The sequence below is a fragment of the Aedes aegypti genome, chromosome 1 (genome assembly GCF_002204515.2).
Source record: "Aedes aegypti strain LVP_AGWG chromosome 1, AaegL5.0 Primary Assembly, whole genome shotgun sequence".
Lineage (NCBI taxonomy): Eukaryota > Metazoa > Arthropoda > Insecta > Diptera > Culicidae > Aedes > Aedes aegypti.
In genome coordinates, this window is record NC_035107.1 from 261255254 (window position 1) to 261271222 (window position 15969).

The following is a 15969-nucleotide window of genomic DNA, read 5'->3' on the forward strand; positions in this document are numbered from 1 at the left end:
GTGAAAAAAAAAACACATACTGTAAATATTACGAGCAGTAATACTTGTCGTAATGTCGAGAGGAATTCTCAAGAATGTCTCAGATCTTAAGAAAATATCTGATGGTTTAAAGAATCAAACTCTTGTTTCCTGGCCGTTATGTTTTATTTCTTACTGTTTGGTCTCTTTTCGGCCTTTTTCAGATAACAGGTCTTTAGTATCCTATTTTGAAGGTATTCAGTTGCCTTGTTAAGTTGCCTTGGTAAGCTTAGTCATGTGATAACGAATAGTGCCATTTGAGTTTGCGTCCCTTAAGTATAGTAACTTTCAATTCCCAGTCGAGGAATTCATAGGGTTAACATTTTTCTTAGCTTCACTGTACAAAAAAAAATTGTCAACGTTTATCCTACCTACTGTTTTGAACGTGGACACGCCTCTGCATTCATTGAAATGACCAATCAATTGAATAGCTGAGATAGGATAAGAATAAAAGAATATGATTGTTTTTTTTTTTTTTTCAATGGATGCCTAATAATTGAACATCTTGAGCGCCAAGGCAGTAAAAAAATCAATTGCTTAAAAGCAAGATGGCGTCTAATGTCAAGATGGTCGCCAAATTTTTGAATCTCAAAATGTTACTCCGGAGTGTTGGCATTACGTCCACATTGGGACAAAGCCTGCCTTTCTGCTGTTCAATTTCGCTATTTTTTTCACATTTATTTGGGCGGCAGTTAAAACGACACTTTATGGCACAGAGAATCAATAAGTTTTTAAGTTAAAAAACTTAAGATTGCCATTATCACTTTTAGCATTGTTTTACATTAACACTACAGATACCACAAGACTAACAAATGTCCCAACGCGCAATCTATAAGCTTCATTCAATAAACAACAATGCATAGGGTTAAAAAAAATGTTTGCTTATTTCAATCAATGGTTTGAGACGGTTTTCATGCATTGAATTCATTTCTCCATTGTTCCTAATTCAAAGATATGTCAATAAATCATTATGTTATAAAAAAACACGCATTAAAAAAGAAAATTTCTATATAATAACCTGTTTTTATAGCGGTTTAGGCTGAGTAGCAGGCTCGATTCCAATAGAGATGTAACGCCAGTAGTGAGAAGAATAAAAGTATTTATGATCTGTTTTAGTGGTAGCCTCGAAATTCAACACGTTGAGTGCTAATAAGGTGAAAAACTCATTCTGCTACCTAAAATCAAGATGGCGTGCTAATCCAAGATGGCCGCCCGATTTTTTCACTTCAATTAATGATCTTATTCTCTTCACTCGACTCGAAGAAAACACCAACGATTGAAAACTTGTTTCTTTGTTGAGCAAATAATGATGTTTCCATTGATTGCACTTTAGAAATTATTTTTATTTTTTTTATTTAGAAAAACTTTAATTTCATAGGGTAATTAATATTACTCACCTAGCTTTTGTGTATCCTACTCAGTTTTTTTCTCAGCTTTCTGACGGTGACCTCAGAATTCTAAACGAAAAATGAAAAAACGAGTTTTCTAACTAAATTAAAAAAGGCGGCCACATTCAAAATGGCCGCCATTTTTTTCAGTCTCAGTTTGCTATGTGTTACAAGGGATATATGAGACATATCACGTGAAGAAATACCTAAGATTTTCCAAAAATATGCTCATTTTCGCAAACTGTTTAGCTAGCTAGCGATTAGGGGTCCACCATATTGAGAAAATCGAAAAAACCACCCTTTAGTTTTAGTGATCGGAGAGATATAATTTGAATTCTAACGATGAGTGCCGATGGTGGCCTGGTTTCGGCGAAAATTGCTCAATGATTTATGATAGATTGGCATATCTCGGAAACAAAATTTGCCCTGTATACATTGATTCTTCCGGTAGTTCCCTACGGGAACGAAGCATTGTCGTTAAAAAAGGCAGAGCGGAAAGCGTTCGGTGCTTTTGAGCGTAAATTGCTGCGGGCAATACTCGGTTGGAAACTAGAAAATGGTGTTTGGCACAGACACATGGATCACGAGTTGCTGCTAGTATTGTTAAGCGTGTGAAATACGGCAAACTTCAGTGGGCTGGTCACTTATTGCGATTATCGTAAGAAAGAATTGCGAAAATAATATTCAGCAGGGGACCAGATAGAGGTCGGCAACTTCGAGTAAGATCACAATACGCTGACAGTACGCAGTGGATAGAGGACCTGGCGACCCCAAACGTTCGGGATAACTTGAAAAGTATTGCCCAAAACCGAAGATGATGGAGCTCTACAATACGCCCGGCATTGACGTGACGCTGTAGTAATTTTTAGGTATTACTCAAGATTTCGCAGCTATTCCTTCTTGAATTCACCTAACATATTTCCATGAATTTGAAATACAAATTTTTTATAGGATTTCTTACTACTACTTTGACAAACCGCTCAAATAACAATTATATCATATTTAAAATTTAATATTTGGAATAAGTCCAAATTTGAACCTTGACACTTTTGATCATGTTTGACATTCACTTAGCCAACAGAAACGCTACAGGGTTTGTTCCTATCTGAAGTTTAAAAATACACTTAAAATTTTAGCTTTGGCTAGGAGTGTGACAAAATTTCAAAAACTGGAAACGAAAATAACTTTGGACTTAAACCAACGAAAAACATTCAAAAATTGAATTAATATGTGTTTCATACTTTAATTTAAGCGTTTGGTACTTAAATTCGGACAGGGCCTAAGGTTCTTATTGGAGTCTGGAAATCCTACAGAAACAAGGAATGAGAAGAATCCGCCAAAGATATCTACTGTAAACTTCTGTACAAATTTGTCAATATTATCTACAGGAATTAGTAGAAATTTTTCAAGAAGCTACAAATGATTTTTCTTTGCAATGATTTGCAATGACTTGAATGAAAGCCGTCAAGTATAATTTGAAGAGATTTCGGAACTTTTATTCAGTACTCATGCAGGGAAGACTTTCGCTAATACTACTTCAATGATCATAGAAGTCGTTTTATAAAGTTGACATTATACTAGGTTCCAGATAGTCATAGCGGTAAACGCGCAGCTATTCAGCAGGACCAAGCTGCGAATGGAGGGTTCAAATTTTACCGGTGGTGGATCTTTACGGGTTGGAAATTTTCTCAACTTCCTAGGGCATAAAGTATCTTCGTGCCTGCCATACGATATACAAATGCAAAAATGGTCAACTGGTAAAGAAAGCTCTCAGTACTAAATAACTGTGGAAGTGCTTATGAGGACATTAAGCTGAGAAGCAAACTCTATCCCAGCTAGGATACAAATATTTCAAGGCATATGAAATACAGCAAACTCCAATAAGATGATCTTTTTTTGTGAATGCCAAAAAATTGTGTTGCAAAAACTAAAAATTCGGCAAGGATCTAGACGTTAACAGAAGATAATATTAATGGAATAAATTTTAATATGACAGTTGTAATGGTCTATATAAATGTATGGGAAAATTTTATATACTCAGGTCATATTAAAGTAAAATCTTTTCAAGAGAATGAACGCCATTTCACTAGATTGTTAGAACAAGACAGATCAAAGAAGGTTGTACTGAACCCGTCGTCATACTCCAGATATGCAAAGAGCCAAGTGAAACAATCTTCTACGGTGCAACGCTTAGGTCACCTGGATCACCAAAGGTACTTCCTATTCCAAACCGCAAACTTAACTGAAACCTCTGCTATAATCTCCGATGATAATGTCCGACATTTGACACCCAATCCATGATTGCAAGCCGATTCTAATTAAAGAACCGGCTCTCTATCAGTTGTCCCTGAGTTTTGCATTTGAAATTACCCTAGCCAGAGCTTAAACCGCACGTTTACATCAATCTGCGGAAAATATTCATCAGAATCGAAATTGGAAACATATACGCTAATTGATAACATTACCAAACGATTGCCGCAATAATCATCATCCGAAAAAAAAAACTGAGCAAAAACACGGGCCGCATTGATATCAAATCTGTTGAGGGCCGTTCAAATGCTATGTAATATTTAAAAGCGTACGTGCGGCTTGACGAAACCTTCACCCGCACAAATTTTTCAGTTGTGTTCAGAAGATAAGGTCGAACAGATATACTCAAGTATAAGATCAACTAGTTTATCAACAACCCCTTGCACGAATAAGAGCAATCCCCTCATCCCCATTTCCCACCCATTGGCAGCAAAGACGCCAACGGGTGTTCTGAACCGTCCCAAACTGCGCAAACCTATTATGGTCCATCGAGCACGCAAACCGATTCAAACAAGTTCGGCCGTGGACTTATGTGAAGCAAGTGCGCTCCTGATAGGCTCCGTGTGCTCCTCATCCCCCACTCACCCCAGCGCGTTGTATTTACATCAACAATCAATCCGCCGGTCCCGTGACTGCCCATGGGGAGGAAAAGACGATGCACAATGGGATCGTTTCGGGGAAAAGCGATCAAAACCACTTTAGACAGACAGAGGCGTCTTAGATGGCGTTATCCACACTTTTTTTTATAGAGCACTGCAGTTTTTTTATTCACAATATACAACAACTGAACGGTTCGATAAAACTTTGAGGCCTACCCAAGTAACCATGGAGCATTATATAATTGCATATATAATGCAGCTGCATTGCCGTAAGCCTACCATTAAAGTAGTATAAAAGTGGAAAAGGGCACTTTTACAGTTAAATTAATGCAAAAAGGAAGATAAAGCAATGAAGCAACTAATAAAGTAATATTAATGCAGCAGTACAATTTATAAAGTGATGTTAGTGCATTGATACATTTGTAATGTAGGGTTAATGCTTTATTGCTTGACAGCTCTTGAAATTTGTTGAATAAAAGCAATGTTGCATCAATGGTGTTGATATGCAGTAGAATACGTGCAATGTTATAATGCTTGTGGTTACTTGGGTATTTATATATTTTTTTATGAATAATATGTTGAATAATGCTAATTTCTATTTTTACTTAAAGTTCGGTTGTTGAGAGTTCAGTAAAAATATTAACTCTATATAGCGTGCCGGTGTTTGATTTTTCAAGAGAGTTATTGTGTCTTCAGCAAAATTGTAGAATAACATATTCGAAAAGAAATACTGCGTGGTATTTTACGGAATCGAATTCACCAAATATCAAGTTCAATTGCTGACAAAAAAAAACAATTTGAAAAATTATCCCATTGCAAAAATAAACTCAATTATTTCTTTTGCATATTAAGAATCCGTTATCATTAGGTGATAATAGGGAAATGTTCTATGGGGGCCTTCCTTAGCCGAGTGGTTAGAGTCCTCGGCTACAAAGCAAAGTCATGCTTAAGGTGTCTGGGTTCAATTCCCGGTCGGTCCAGGATCTTTTCGTAATGGAAATTTCCTTGACTTCCCTGGGCATAGAGTATCGTCGAACCTGCCACACGATATACGAATGCGAAAATGGCAACTTTGGCATAGAAAGCTCTCAGTTAATAAATGTGGAAGTGCTCATAACAACACTAAGCTGAGAAGCAGGCTCTGTCCCAGTGAAGACGTTAATGCCAAGAAGAAGAAGAAGGGAAATGTTCTATGATGTGGTGTACATGTTATTTTACTTTGTGTTTTAGTTCAATTTTTTAATAAAAAACGAATAATTTTAGGCTTATTTGTTGTTAATAATTAAATGTGAGGTTTGCAGCCCGATGCACCAAATATAGTGCGCATAAAAGGAGAAGGATAAGGAGAAGATAAATCGAAGTGAAACCTCAAAATTTCAAGAGCATAAAAACTGAAAAAACCCAGACCAGTGATCACGCTGAAAATTTGATTCAGCACCAGCGTGTAACCAATCCACACTGGTCCAGGAAGCTAATTTAGGCAGACATGAGGTTTTCGTCAAGATTTATTGATTGCTCTAGTTTCTTCTGAGAATATGTTCAGAATTTCCAGTACTACAAAATGTACGGATCAAAAAATTTTTTTACGGTGATCGCAAAAGTGACTTATACGCCAAATTTTTTATTTTAACGAATCGTAAGTTGGTATGTTCAGCAAAGTTGTAGCGAATGATCATAGAAACAACTTTGCCGAACAAACTTTTTCTCGAATTTGCTTAAGAGCCGAGATAATTAAGTATTTTTATTAAAAAATCGTTTTTTGCTCTTAAGTGTTTTATTTTTTTGTTTTATTGGCCTACTATGTTCTACAAAGTTTTTATACTTATCATTTGCTACAACTTTGCTGAACATACCAAAGTTGTATTTCTTATGGATTTCATGTTATTTGAGTTTTTCATCTTAAAATTAGCTATTTTGTATGCCTTGTATCTCAACTAAGAGCACTTCAAAAAAATATGTCTTTCCACCAAATGATTTTGCAGCCTTTCGAGTACATGTGAGCAAAATTTGGAGAAGATGATATTTTTCTATCTCGTTTAAAATTGAATTTACTAATAGACGATATTAGGTAAATCCATATTTATTGAATATTCATACATGTTCAACTCACAAAAGTCATGGCTACCTAAGCACATCAAACCAAAGGTAACACGTGTATTTGTGTAGAAAGATAAAGTACATCGTTTTTCAGTTGTTTTCGACTAACTTAGAAGCTTCTGCAAGAAATTTATCGTCTTTTCCTCTACCAGTATTTAATCTATTGCTAAGCAAGATCATTCGGTTGGAAGTCAACATATGGCTATGGCTCTAAAATCAATAAATCTTGACGAAAACCTCATGTCCGCCTAAATTAGCTTCCTGGACCAGTGTGCAATCGATCAAATTTTCAACTTAAACGGACAATTGGTAAACACGATTTGTGCTCCTGAAAACTGGAGGTTAAGCTTCGATTTATAATCATCATGCGAATTCTAGAGAATCAATTAAATAAATATCCTCCTTCCACAATAACTTAGGAGCTGTCAAGTAACCAACAAGCCGTAAAACTTGGCACGAAGTCGGTTAAAAAAAAGGCTGACAGGGCTACAAGGAACTGTATCGTGATTAACGGCTGATTAACAGCCACTTTTGACGCATTATTTGGCTGATATGTAGCCAACTCATGCCTTTCGTACCGAGTACCTGAGGAGAGAGATGTCAAAATTGTATGGCTAAAAAACACTTTGTTTACCTTCAGCTTTTCTCTTGCTCTCGAATCTATGACAAAAGGTCGAAAGACAAAAGGCCAAAAGGACAGAAGGTCGAAAGACAAAAGGTCGAAAGGACAAAAGGTCGAAAGGACAAAAAGTCGAAGAACAAAAAAGAAGGGACAAAAGGTCGAAAATCTGTTTTCAAAGAAGGAAAAATTTTCCACCAAGCAAATCATTTTCGACCTTTTGTCCTTTCGACTTTTTGTCTTTCGACCTTTTGTCCTTTCGATGTTTTATCTTTCGACCTTTTGTCCATAAACCGCTTTTAGTAGATGATTTCGAACACATTTCCCATCTGCTCCATCAATGCTTAATAAATGACCCTGCTTAGCAACGTATATAAAGCAGAAAATCATTGGATACGGAAACAGTCAATATGAGCATGCAGTTAATCCTGGATCAATTTATGCTACATTATGATGAAAGCCAAAAAACTCCTGAAAACTAAGTGAATTGAATGATATCACCGAGAAACGCCTAGCAACATTCAGAATAAAGTTCATTCATGTGTCCAAATGTCGTAATTCTTATCGCAATCCTCGGAATCCAGATGATCACCGTAATGAGCAGAAATGCGTAAATTTCACTTGGCTTCATCGGATAAAAAGGAGTCTTGTCATTCTGGGGGCATTCGGATTCCGGAGATTGCAATAAGGATTACGCCATGGCGGTTATTTCTTCTTATACATCAGTAACAATCCTGTTTCTAATATCACTCAATGTTTGCCAATCTTGACCAATTTCATTGTCGTTCTTGTTTTTTTTTACGAAGTCAATTTTGATTAAATGGACATACTAACCTTCTAACAGTATTGACAGCCGTTGTATACTGCTTGTGGGCACAGGGCTTACAAGCACTGCAGTTTAACGTCATATACCCATATACGGTGGTAAGTCGTTCGGCATAAAGTCGTTTGGCAAAAAGCCGTTTGGCATAAATTCGTTTGGCATAATGGTTATTTTGCATAAATTCGTTTGGCATAATGGTCGTTTGGCATAATAAGTCTAAAACCAAGAATTTCTTAAGATGACATTCGTTTTAACGTTTCTATTAAATCTTGCTGATGATAACAGACTTGTTGTGGAGTCAAAGCCACTTTATTCAACAATCATATGCTCTTGAATAAACTAAAGCATGTTAAGAAAGTTATTGCCCATAGTATATTATTATTTATCCAGAAATTACCCTTCTTTCAAATATTAATTCTTCTTTTGAGTTGGAATCAATTTTTGCACTGAAGATTTTGATATATTTCGCACAAATTTACCCTTTTTTCGAACATTATATGTTGTTTTCTAAATATGTTCCGGGATGTGGAGAAAATTATTATTCCGAAAAGATCTTCCACCACACCCGTCACGAGTTTTAATTAGTTGTGCTCTCTAATGTCACTACAATTTTTGGCATTCATAGCTGGGAATATCTCTGAACAATTACCACGCTTATTGAGAACCTACGAAAAATGTTCGCTATGGGCTCGGTGATGTTGATCTCGGTAAAAGCTTCGAAAATACCGATATTCATTCTAAGTCAATTATGCCAAACGGCCATTATGCCAAACGACCATTATGCCAAATGACTTTATGCCAAACGGCTTAATGCCAAACGGGGTACAATCCCATATACAGCTTGTTTCAGTGCCCGAAGCTAGACACTGTGAGCTGTTAACCCTTATAGGGCTGAGTGAAAGCAAAAATTCTTAAAGCCTCACCGCTCAGCGAATTCTTAATAGATTCAAATGATTTTTTGTCAGTATACTGGCACACATATCTATCTGGAAATGGACAGAGGAACGCGGAAATATTCCTGTGGTCGGAGTTATTGTGCCCCTGGAGGAAGGTAAATTTCAAGACACATATAATTTCCGGAACCGGTTATAATGTGGCCACTATATGACGGAATTTTAAGAAAATTGCATCAGTTTAAACCTTTTGAGAAACGATTGAATTAGATAACTATGAGTTTTGCATTTGAATAATCCTACAAATTACTATTTTCGGGTCCCGGGACGCCTCAAACTTATGATAAAGTGGCCAAATTGTCTGAACACATTGGCCAAGCTTATGGGAACGTGCACAATTACGTTTGATTTCTACTTTTCGAGCATTGAAACGGTTTAGTATCCAACAAATCTATAGTCGGTTCCTCGGGGCATTACGTCCGAACAGCCACATCGGTATATTTTGAACGGTTGAAAACTCTTCATTTATAATGTTGAATATTAGATCTCAATGATTTATGCAAATTTAAATGATAATTATTGCAAATAAAAAAAGGTAACTTGGCATGTCCCAAAAAATAGCCCTATTTCACCTGACCTGACTCAGTGACCCACCGGAATAACTCCGGCCACAGGAATATTTCCGAGTTCCTCTGGTCACTTTTAGAAACTAGATATGTGGTCCAGTGAACTGACAAAAAAAACATTTCAATTCGTTAAGAATTCTCTGAGCGGTGAAGCTCTCAGTATTTTTGGTTTCAATCAGGCCTATACGGGTTAAGTAAACACTTGAAAATGTCAAATAAAGCCTATTGGCACTGACCCACATACCGCTTATAACATTGCTTAATGATTATCTGGGCTGCTTATAAACCACGTCATCATTTTTTTCTAATTTTACATGATTTTTTTTTTAAATTTAAGCTGAACCTACAGTAAAATTTTGTAAATTAGTAGTACTACAAGATGAACGGCCAGAACCGGCCGTTGATCAAACCGAAGCGGAAACCAGTTACCGTAAGTATGCATAGAGAGACTTTTCGGGTTGCACAATGTCGCGTGGGAGTGGAGATTTTCGGTTTTGGCTTACGGATGCCCGAAAGGGGGGTAGAAATCGATTTGATTGAATCTTCTAACTGTAGATTATATTCCTGCAACTACAGATTTCTTCAAATACCAGACTCTTCCAATTCCAGACTTTTATTTCTTTGAATTCGTTCAAAAAATTTCTTCGAATCCCGGACAAATGTTTAATATTTCTATAATTATGCCCTTTGCTTGTTTAAAATTTTAATAAATATGCAGGATGGAAAACAGAGTTTAAATGATTTCATTTTCAAACACCGTTAAGTGATTTAATTCCAATTGTCGCGTAAGAGCGTCTAACAATATCTGCGTCATTCATTTGTTCGAATGATAGTAAGTGCTGCTTCGAAGTGATTGGAATAAAAGCAGATCCTTGAATATACGAAGAAAAACACTTTTCCATTTAACAAAAACTCTGTAAACATATACCGAATCAACCGGTGAAATACAAACTGAAATGAGAAAAACGGTGAAATACAAACTGAAATAAGAAATCACCGAAACATCTGCTGTTGAGATTTCGGTGAAATTTCACAGAAATACATTCTAAGTGTGTAAAAACACATTATACACATGAAAGTCGAATCACAAATGATCCACGAGCAATAGAATTCGAAGCCATAACCTTCAGCATGGTTTAGCTGAATAACTTTGCCTCTACTGCTATGACAATGTGGGCTTTGCATGGCTATCAGAGCCTGTTGTAACCATACTGGGAGCAAAATTTCATCCATATGCATTTTTTTAAGTGAACGTACGTCTAACATGCAACTCATTTGGTTCATATAAGAATTATTTATTCAAACACTTGTCATATGGAAAATGGTTCGAGAACATTATAATAAAATGAAATTGCAGTGCGCATCGTACCTTCGTGCTGTGCGTACACGAATTCTCTCTGCTCTTGGAAGTTTTCTTAAAAACTACCTAAAGCAATAAAACAGTACTTTTCAGTGCTACACAAACAGTACTTTTCAGTGCTAAAATTAAAAACGGTACTTTTCAGTGCTACTTAAACAGTACTTTTCAGTACTATTTTTTCTACTATTGATCCCTTTACGATCCTTGTTTGGACCCGTGCCTTCGATTTTTCGTTGGACCCGTTGGCGAAAGCTAGCGGTGGTAATCCATCTTGGACACCGTCTAGGGAAAAAAAACCTCTCGAAGGTCACGCCTTTCTCGTTTATTAACTAAACATGGTATCAACAACTAACAAAAGGAAGGGTGAATCTCTGAATTCACTACTTCCTTCCAAAAAAGTGGGTTTTAAAACTGTCACTACACGTGGCAAGAATGGAAGAAAGGACGCTTCCCCGGAATGCGAAGTTTCTTCCAAGGGTGAAATGAATAATTGTATTGAAATGAGCAATCAGTTCGATGCTCTAGACAAATTTTCCGAACACCAAATCGAAGCAGCCTCTAGCCCAGGCTCTTTGATTCAAGTGAGGAAGCAAAGAGTGCCGCCTATCGTGGTCAGTTGTTCCGAATTTGGGGGATTTAGGCAGGAGATCTTGAACTCCATTAGGGGAATCAAGGTTTCCTTCCAAATCGCAAAGAAAGGAGACTGTCGCGTTTTGCCGGAAACTCTTAAAGATCGCGAACTTCTTCTCAGATATCTTGAAGAGAAGAAGCACAAATTTTTTACTTATGACGACAAAACTGAACGTTTGTTCAAAGTCGTCTTGAAAGGTCTCTCAAGTGACTATAAGTCACCTGAAGAGATCAAAAATGGAATAAATGATTTACTTGGATTTTCACCAGTCCAAGTAATCATTATGAAAAAGAGAACCCAATCTGGCATTGTTCGGAAAGGGCTTTCTCAAGAATATTATTTAGTTCACTTTAACAAAAAAGAACTAAATAATATTAAAGCTTTAGAAAAAGCTAAACTTATGTTCGATGTCCGTGTGACGTGGGAACATTTCCAGAAACCTGGAGGAAATTACCAGAACCCCACTCAGTGCCGTCGGTGCCAAAAGTGGGGTCATGGTACAAAAAATTGTCGCATGGATGCTAAATGCATGATTTGCGGAGGTTCTTCTCACGCTAAGGACGACTGTCCTGTGAAAGAAGATACCAGAAAATTTCAATGCGCCAATTGCAAGGGCCCTCACAAAGCTAACTTTTGGGAATGCATTTCACGCAAAAGAGTCGTTGAGGCTCGTGCCAAGCAGATGAAAGATAATATCCGTTACGATAACGGTCGTTTCCGGAATTTGCCTGGTAGAGTATCGAACAATGCTCATTTTTCAGTTAACGATCGCTTGATTAGGAATCATACCCACCAGGAAGATCATAATCATGCTCATTCACAAACAAATTTTAATCCGTCGGGTAGCCGTTCGAATCTTTCAATTTCGAATGTATCTACCCACGGTAAATCCTTTGCCGATATCGTAGCAGGTAATTTGAACTCTTCCCCTGTTCGTTCCATGAGTACCCATTCTACTTGTTTCAAATCAAATGGAAAAAACCCTACCGCCACAGGTAACTCCTACCCCGCTTCTTCGTCTACCGAAAATTCCAATGGGAAATCATCAGATGATATGTCTGCCTCTGATTTTAATTTTCTAACTGAACAATTGAATCTAATGATTGATGCAATGTTCAAAGCCACCACTATGACTGAAGCAGTCCAAGTAGGTGTAAAATTTACAAATAAAATTGTTTTTGGATTACGTTTTTCTAATGGATCCAAATAATAATTTAAATATTTTAAATTGGAATGCTCGTTCTCTGAATGGTAAAGAGGACGAGCTGTTTAATTTTCTTACAGCTAATAAAGTGCATATAGCAGTTATTACCGAAACTTATTTAAAACCTGGATCCAAATTTAAAAAAGATCCTAACTTTTTTGTTTATCGTAATGATCGACTTGATGGGGCATGTGGGGGAGTTGCAATCATCATTCATAGGCGTATAAAACATCAACTGTTTTCGTCATTTGAAACTAAAGTTTTTGAAACTTTAGGTGTTTCTGTTGAAACACAGTTTGGTAAATATACTTTCATAGCTGCCTATTTGCCTTTTCAATGCTCTGGACAGCAAGTTAATTGGCTTCAAACTGACTTGCGAAAATTGACTCGCAATAAGTCAAATTTTTTTGTCATTGGTGACTTTAATGCCAAACATCGGTCATGGAATAATTCTCAAAGTAATTCCAACGGCAGAATTTTATTTGATGAGTGCTCTTCAGGATATTTCTCAATTCAATACCCTGATAGCCCTACATGTTTTTCCTCTTCTAGAAATCCATCTACGATTGACTTGGTCTTAACCGACTCTAGTCATCTTTGTAGCCAATTAGTTACTCATGCTGATTTTGATTCTGATCATGTCCCTGTTACATTTCAAATATCGCATGAAGCGATTCTCAATCCTATCAGCTCCACTTTCAATTATTTACGAGCCGACTGGAATATATATGAAACGTATGTTGACTCTAATCTTGATGTTAACATTTCTTTAGAAACTAAAATTGATATTGACAATGCTCTTGAAACTTTAACAAATTCCATTGTTGAAGCCAGGAACATTGCAATTCCAAAATGTGAAGTAAAATTTGAATCCGTGATTATAGACGATGATCTTAAACTCTTGATCCGTCTTAAAAACGTGAGGAGAAGGCAATTTCAACGCACTCGTGATCCTGCTATGAAAATTATATGGCAGGATTTGCAGAAAGAAATCAAGAAACGTTTTGCAGATTTAAGAAACAAAAATTTTGAAAATAAAATTTCTCAATTGGACCCCGGCTCTAAGCCCTTTTGGAAATTATCTAAAATCTTGAAAAAACCTCAGAAGCCTATACCGGCATTGAAAGAGGAAAACAAATTATTACTAACTAATTGCGAAAAAGCTCAAAAACTTGCTATGCAGTTTGAAAGTGCTCACAATTTTAATTTAGGACTTACTAGTCCAATTGAAAATGAAGTTACTCAGGAGTTCGAAAATATTCTCAATCAAGAGAACGTTTTCGAAAATGCCTGGGAGACTGATTTGGAAGAAGTGAGAACTATTATTTCTACATCCTAATCAAGAAACTTCCAGAAAGTAGCTTATCATTTTTAGTTGATATATTTAACAAATGTTTTCAATTAGCATATTTTCCTGACAAATGAAAAAATGCCAAGGTTGTTCCAATTTTAAAACCAGACAAAAATCCTGCAGAAGCTTCTAGCTATCGTCCAATCAGTTTGCTTTCCTCCATCAGTAAACTTTTTGAAAAGGTTATTTTGAACAGAATGATGGCCCACATCAACGAAAATTCAATTTTTGCCAATGAACAGTTCGGATTCCGCCATGGACATTCGACCACTCATCAACTTTTACGTGTAACAAATTTGATCCGTTCCAACAAATCTGAAGGCTACTCTACTGGTCTTGCTCTTCTAGACATAGAAAAGCATTCGACAGTGTTTGGCATGAAGGTTTGATTGTAAAATTGAAAAATTTTAATTTTCCAACATACATTGTTAGAATAATTCAAAGTTATCTGTCAAATCGTACACTTCAGGTTAATTATCAGAACTCCAGATCTGAAAGACTTCCTGTAAGAGCTGGTGTTCCCCAAGGCAGCATCTTGGGACCAATATTATACAATATTTTCACATCTGACTTACCTGAGTTACCTCAGGGATGTCAAAAATCTTTGTTTGCGGATGACACAGGCCTCTCCGCCAAAGGACGAAGCCTGCGTGTCATCTGTAGTCGATTGCAAAAAAGTTTGGATATTTTTTCTTCATACTTGCAAAAATGGAAGATTTCTCCTAATGCTTCCAAAACTCAACTAATAATATTCCCACATAAACCAAAAGCTCTTTATTTGAAACCTTCAAGTAGACATGTTGTCACGATGAGAGGGATTCCAATAAATTGGTCAGATGAAGTTAAGTATCTAGGACTCATGCTAGATAAGAATTTAACTTTCAAAAATCACATTGAGGGCATTCAAGCCAAATGTAACAAATATGTAAAATGTCTCTATCCCCTTATTAATAGAAAATCAAAACTTTGTCTTAAGAACAAGCTTTTGATATTCAAACAAATTTTCAGGCCAGCCATGTTGTATGCTGTACCAATATGGACTAGCTGTTGTAATACCAGGAAGAAAGCTCTGCAGAGAATTCAAAATAAAATTTTGAAAATGATTCTGAGGCTTCCTCCCTGGTATAGTACCAATGAGTTACATAGAATATCCAATGTTGAAACATTGGAACAAATGTCAAATAAAATAATCAATAATTTCAGGCAAAAATCGTTACAATCTTCTATTGCCACGATTAATGCGTTATATGATTAGGTTAAGTTAGGTTAAGTATATTAAAAACTTTTTTTTTTTCTCTTATAAGCAGGTGAAATCAACTCACCTGTAAAAAATCTGATTTGCCACGGCAAATGAAATGTAATATGTTGTTAACAAAATGTTAATGAAATCCTAAATTTGTTTTACCAAATTAGGATGATAGTGTTGTCTAATAACACAGAACACCTAGATATAAGAAATAATGAATGTTATGTTTGGAATGATACTAATAAAGAAATTAAAAAAAAAAAAATGAAATTGGCTTTGCAATGCCTCAGAGCACTTGAGCCTGCAAATGCGATTTGATTGATTGATTGATCATAAAAATCTTTAACCCGTATCCGACCGGACTAAGTTTTTTTTTTTTTCAAGTTGTTATTGTGAACGTTCAACTCAACTCTTTTAAATGCGATTTTCACTACATGCAATTCAAAGGCTTCTGGTTTCATATGCTGGCACAAGTGAACCAATTTATTCCCTATGGCCGAAGTTATTCCGGTGTCCCCCTGGGTCAGGTCGGGTAAAATTTCGATCAGCTTCCTTTTCTGAACAGTTTAACCATAATAATTTAACAGGAAACGGAAATAATATAATCTCGAGAACAACCGACTGCGGTCAAGGTCACTTTATGGTTCTCTGGAAGATCCTAAACATCCGTAAAAATGAACATATCCCGAAAGTTGAGCTAGAGATCTAGGATATTTTTTTTTCACACGACTTGCAGTGATTAGCTTTAGATTATTACACTCTCGTTTTCTCGGTATGATCCTAAATGGCCGTTTCCTGGTCCTC